Here is a 6,156-nt window from a genome sequence, read left to right on the forward strand (position 1 = left end):
TTATTATTATTATTTATTTATTTATTTTAAATTGATTTTTTTTTCAATTTTGTTCATTTTTATATCGATTTGCATTAATATTGATGTTGTTTAGCTAAAAATACTATAAATAATTTGAATAAGAAATAAAATTATACAAAAAGAATATTTTAATGGGAATGAAATAGAGAAAACTTTGTTGATAAGAGGTGCATATATAGAGTTCTGTTATTGAGGGGGACACATATAAAAAGTTTTGAAAGACTAAAGGATTATTTGGTTCATGGATTAAAATCATGAGATTAGAACCATTTTTTATTTACGTGTATTTTTTATGAGAGAAAACACTGTAGCGAACCATGAATCATGATTCGAATCGGGGTACAAATCCCCCAACCAAACAACCCATAAATGAAAAAAAAAAAAAAAAAAGCAAAACCAAAATTTTAAAAATTCATGGGTATATGTCCCCTAGTCTTGCCTCCCACCGCCGTGGTTGGAGATGACACACCAACTATGGTTCCAAGTGGTTCGAAGCCATTGCCTCTTGTGAGTTTATCTAAATTACATTGACACATTTTTAATTAAAAAAAAAAGAGTAATAGCCTTTACTTCACCTTGTAATTGTAGTTTTCGCCAACACTTTGTTATTTTTTTAATATAAGAATATAAACATACTCAAATAATTTCAATCATCGATCTATTTGTGACATTAATTTTAAATTTTAAGAATTGATACGCTTTGAAATCTCATTTCCAAAATCATTGGAAAAACTTAATAGCATTCTCATGCTATTTAATTTAAATCATTTTCTTTAAACATGTTTTGTTCTAAAACATTTTCATTAGCCAAAATAATTTAAAATGAGACTAACAATGATATGGACAAGAATATCCTACCTCTCGAATGTCAAACCTGGGCTAGCTTTCAGTTCTCCTAGCCTCCGCTTTTCTTAAAGCCTTAATACATGACCTTCTCCACTAGCTTTATCACAAAAACAATATCTTAGGAAGTATTTCTCATTCTTAAAACGAATTAAGTTCAATCATGTTTAAAATAGATAGAAATACAACATGCGCAAATACGTTGATAATTTATCATGTTAGAATGTTTTTCTTTTTTTCTTTTTTGGTTACTGATAAGCATGTTAGAATGCCCAAAAGAGTGAACAAGCTTTTTTTTAATCTATGTATATAAAAGAAGCATAAATGTGTACTTGCTAAGTACACTTTTCAATCAAAAACTACGTTGTCGCTTTACTAGAGTTTGTTTGTTTGTCTTTTTTTTATTTTACTCTAAAACTTTTTTATTTTTTTATTTTAATCCTTTTTACTTTTTTCTATTTTTGTTCTGAAATTTTACTTTTTTCGTCTCGGTTCCTTTTATTCTAAATCTTATTATTTATTTATTTTGGTTCTTATTTAACCCATTTTTTTACCTCTGAAATTTTATTCTCTTCGTTTTAGTTTTTTTTGTCCTAAACTTATTTATTTCTTCATTTTAATTCTTTGTTTTTACTTTTTTATTTTTGTCTCAAGATTATTTTTTCTGTCTCGATTCCTTTCGTCCAAAAACTTATTTATTTCTTCATTTTCATCCTTTTTGACCCATTTTTTGCTGCTATCCTGAATTTTTTATTTTTAATGTTTTAGTTCATTTTGTCTTAAAACTTATTTATTTCTTCATTTTAATCCTTTTTTTTTTTACTTTTTTTAGGCTTCTTGCCCTAATTTTTTTTTTTTCATTTTGGTTCCACTTTGGGATTTTATATTCAATTTTTTTGTGCTTTTCATAATAACATGGTAATTAAAATTTAACACATGAATTACTCGAGACATTGGTTCCAACTAGTTAAATCAATGTGTTTTTTCTTGTGTTGTGGCAAGATATCTATATTTTTACCAAAGACAGCCAGCATAGATGTATATTAACAAACCGAATATTACACATACATATGAAAATCTGCTCATTCGCGCACATAAAAAGATCAAATTGATCACTTACCAACGTGTGAGTTTGCTAACTCATGGATGACGAAACTATGTGGAGCACCAAACTACAATGGGAAAAAATAATGTAGAAAGATACAACCCAGAATATATTTCTATGGTATTAATGAAAAGAACATCAGACATAACAGAATGTCTGAAAATTTACGTTCATTAACAATTTATACCAAGCAAAAAAAAGTGTTAAAATACCATACAATTTATTTTAGTGATATCAATTTGTCAGTATAAACATCAACCCAACTTATTGCTATTTTCTCATACTGACCTTAACTTATTACTATTATCATTAATAGATCTATTACCAAGCTTACTCCTGATTTTTTATAAGAAAAAATACTTCGTATTGTTAAGAATCAAGTACAAAGCTTAAGAGGGAAAGGGGTCCTCGAGCAAAAAAAGTGAAGAAAAAAAAAAAGCAAAACGAGACAAAAACAATACCTCAAAAAGATAAAATAAAAAAAAAATCAAAGACGGGGAAAAAAGTTTAATGACCAATCACATCCTTCCAATTGATGCTATGCAAAGTAAAGGAGAATCCTTTAGTTAGGCCTACTTCTCACAAAGTCAGGCATTTATCTAACACTATTTATCACTAATTACATCCATCAAATTGACGATATTCAAAGTAAAGGAGAATCATTTAGTTAGGCCTACTTCTCATAAAGTCGGGTATTTATCTAACACTGTTTAAAACTTTTCACTAATATTCATAGGCTAAAAGTATTTTCAATCCTTGAACCAATAATATTTTTGTTATATGAATCTTAATCAATAAGGCCTTGAGTTCATCAAAGCTAGCTTTTCTTTTAGTAGACAGAAGCTGTTACTGATAGCTAGTAAACAATATAGGAAAAGAGTGGGCATTTTTTCGGCTTCCTAAACAGCTACTCTCCCTTTGAGAATGGGAACATTATAAGTGAACCAAACAATGTCCCCAAAAGCAGAAAAACGTCAAATTCAATTGAATTATCAGAACAATCATGAAAAACCTGACTCCAAAAAAATAAATAAATAAAACCTCATCCAGCCCAATAAACACACTAAACAATTCATCAAGAGTAAGGAAGATTATAATGCAAGGAAAATACCCATGTTATCTCGCAGGATTGAGCAACTGAGAATTTGTATTGTTTGGTTTCAATAACCGAAAACCAATAAAACAGAAGATGGGTGATGAGAGTGAGTGATTATTGCCCTCTTCTTCTCCTCCTGTCAATTTCTATCTTTTTTTCCCTGCATCAAAGGGAGAAGGATTTATAGATGAGTAAAAATAAAAAATCCCCAAAAACAAGAATTTTTTTTTTGTGTGAATAGAACAACAATTTTGTGGCAAAGAATCACATCCCGAATTGATTCACAACAATTACACTGATAATGGTCTCTCTCACATCCCGAATTGATGGCTCTTTGTTCATCCGAATGCATAGAGTGAGAGCACAAACAAAAGGCATTGGAAAAAGCTAGAGAAGGAAGGGAAAAAAAGACAACGTTAAAAAGGAAAGAGAAAAAAAAAAGAGCACAAAAGAATGAACCTAGTTCTCAAATAGTAACTAAAAAGAACTGAGATTTATCAAAGAATAACTTCCATCTTTAGTGCAATGTTCCCTTCAATATTAAGTTGGTAAATAGTAAGATTCTGACAGGAAAAAAAAAACTCACATTTTAAATATTAACTGAGTAAGATCTCTGAATTGATAAATTAACACACACACAGAGAAACTCACCATGGCTAAACAGATCCTGAGGTGCTGTAGAAGGAGCTAACGCATGTTCATGACAGTCAAATCAGCGCCCAAAACCAACAAAATAAACCCAGTAATAGAAAAGATACACAAAAGAATTATTAGATAGATAAGGCAACGACTCACCAAAAGAAGAGCAAGAGAGGCATTTAAGATAAGGGCAAACAAAGATATCTAAACTATCAAACATAATATTAGTTCCTTTAAAATCATGACAAAAGCATCCATAGGGATAGATAAACATCCTCTAAAATCAAGTACTAGAAACCTAAAAGTTCAAAAATAAGAGTAAAAGATAGATCTGTTGGTCACCGAATCGAATTCGGATACGGAAATGTGACGGGAAGGCGGATCGTGTATAACAAAAATTTTCACAAAACTTTTGAGATACTCTATAGATTATATTAATTTATGCACGAATAAATTAATCACATTAACTTATATGTCAAGAACTCAATTAGGAAAAATACCTGGAGGCCGACTCGGATGATAACTTGAGTTCTTTGACCACGAACAATCATTGCTCCAATCTTTGTGTTTAGAAAACCAAAGTCTTCCACGTCAATTCCTTGATTCCACGTAAACGTGTGTGTGGGCACACGTGAGACAAAACATGTTCCAAAAGCACTCGAATTTCCACAAACACCAACGCATGCACGATGTTAAATTTTTTGGGAGAAAAAATTTTCCTCTCTCTCTCACTTGAGAATTTCGGCCAGCCTTAACTATTAGGGCAGAAAAATGTTTTCAAAAATTATATTCACAATTTTCTATCGTTCTCATATTTAAAGAGTAGAAGTCAAATTTCAAAAAAGGAATTAAATCTCTATCTCCTATTTGAATTTGGAACAAAAAATCCTCCTCTACATTATCCTATTGTGGCCGGCCATCCTTGGGATTTTCTCCCTTGTGTGTGTCGCCAATTACGGATAGGGAAGGAAGAAAAATCATCCTTTATCCTGTAGTCCAATTTTAATTCAAATTCAAATTCGAATTTAAGTCAAACTTAAATTAATTTGAATTCTAAATTGAACAACTTATCAAATAAGTTTAAAAGGATAAATTTAAATTATGTTCATGATTCAAATTTAAATAATCACATTATTTAAATAATAATTAATTCTCACTTAATTATTTTTTCAGTATTTAATTTTAGAATTCCATAATTCTAAAATTCTTATTTTGTCATTTGTGTCTGGTAGAATTACAAGGACGACGTGGGGACTAATGGTCGAATTTAAGTCAAAGTTTTACAGGTCATTCATGAGTTCAGTGAGGTTGGACTTTTTCTTGTTCATAACAAAGTCGTTCACGAACTCATGAAAATCAGGGGATAGGCTTTCCAAGATGATGCCAACTTGGGTGGCTTCATCGATCCTGTCACCATTGAGCTCCGCATCATGGAGGTGATCAATCATGTTCAAAACATGTGCCTTGACTGAAGAACCTTTCTTCATTTTGTCATTCATGAAAGCCCTAACAGCATCCAAACGAGCCTTCTCAGAGGGAGCGCCGAACATGGCTTCTAGAGACTCCATTATCTCATAAGCAGTCTCCATCTCCTCATGCTTCTTGCGAAGCACATCGCTCGTGCTGGCCAACATAAAACACTTTGCTTTGTTGTTGGCCTTGATCCAGCGATCATAAGGCTCCCTTGTGGTTTTGGATGCATTAGCCGCGGGTTCTTGAGGACATTCCTCTACTAGGACAAATTTGTAGTCTTCGCAGACCAACAGTATGTTCATGTTACTTTTCCACTTAGCATAGTTATCACCGTCTAGTTTTTCAGTCGCAAGTAGTGTGATAATATGATTTGACATATTGTTGGAAATAAATAGAATATTCATCTAATTAATTTTATATGCATGAATATCAAGGCATGCTAATTTTGGCACAATTCAATAAGATGCATGAATCACATGAAAAAATACATAAATCATGTTTTAATTTTAGGTGCCAATGATAATCTAATTTTCCACATATAAAATGTACCTTTGGGTAGTCAAGTTATATGCCAATTAGACCGAGACTCTTCTCAGTTAATAAATATAGTCAAAATATCTCATATTTTCATATTTACTAACTACCGTTATTTTCAGTCAAAATATAACCAACAGATTTGATTATATTTTACGAGTGTGACCCACCTTTTCAGATCCCATAGACTTAACTCCGGATTGCTACCTTTGGGTAGTCAATTCAGAAATACATCCTGAAATCTTATCTCTAGGAAGCCAACCTTGTTATTGATCCGGCAACATAATAATAATAATAATAATAATAATTATTATAATTATAATAACGCTTAAAATTGGATTTGTTATTGATCCGGTAAGGACACTCTCCTTTAGGAGGCGATTCAATGTCGCCGCAAAGTCCCTTTCCGGATCTCACGGTGTTGCGCTAACGGTGGAGACTAGTG

The sequence above is a fragment of the Morus notabilis genome, unplaced genomic scaffold, assembly GCF_000414095.1.
Source record: "Morus notabilis unplaced genomic scaffold, ASM41409v2 Scaffold1513, whole genome shotgun sequence".
Classification (NCBI taxonomy): Eukaryota; Viridiplantae; Streptophyta; class Magnoliopsida; order Rosales; family Moraceae; genus Morus; species Morus notabilis.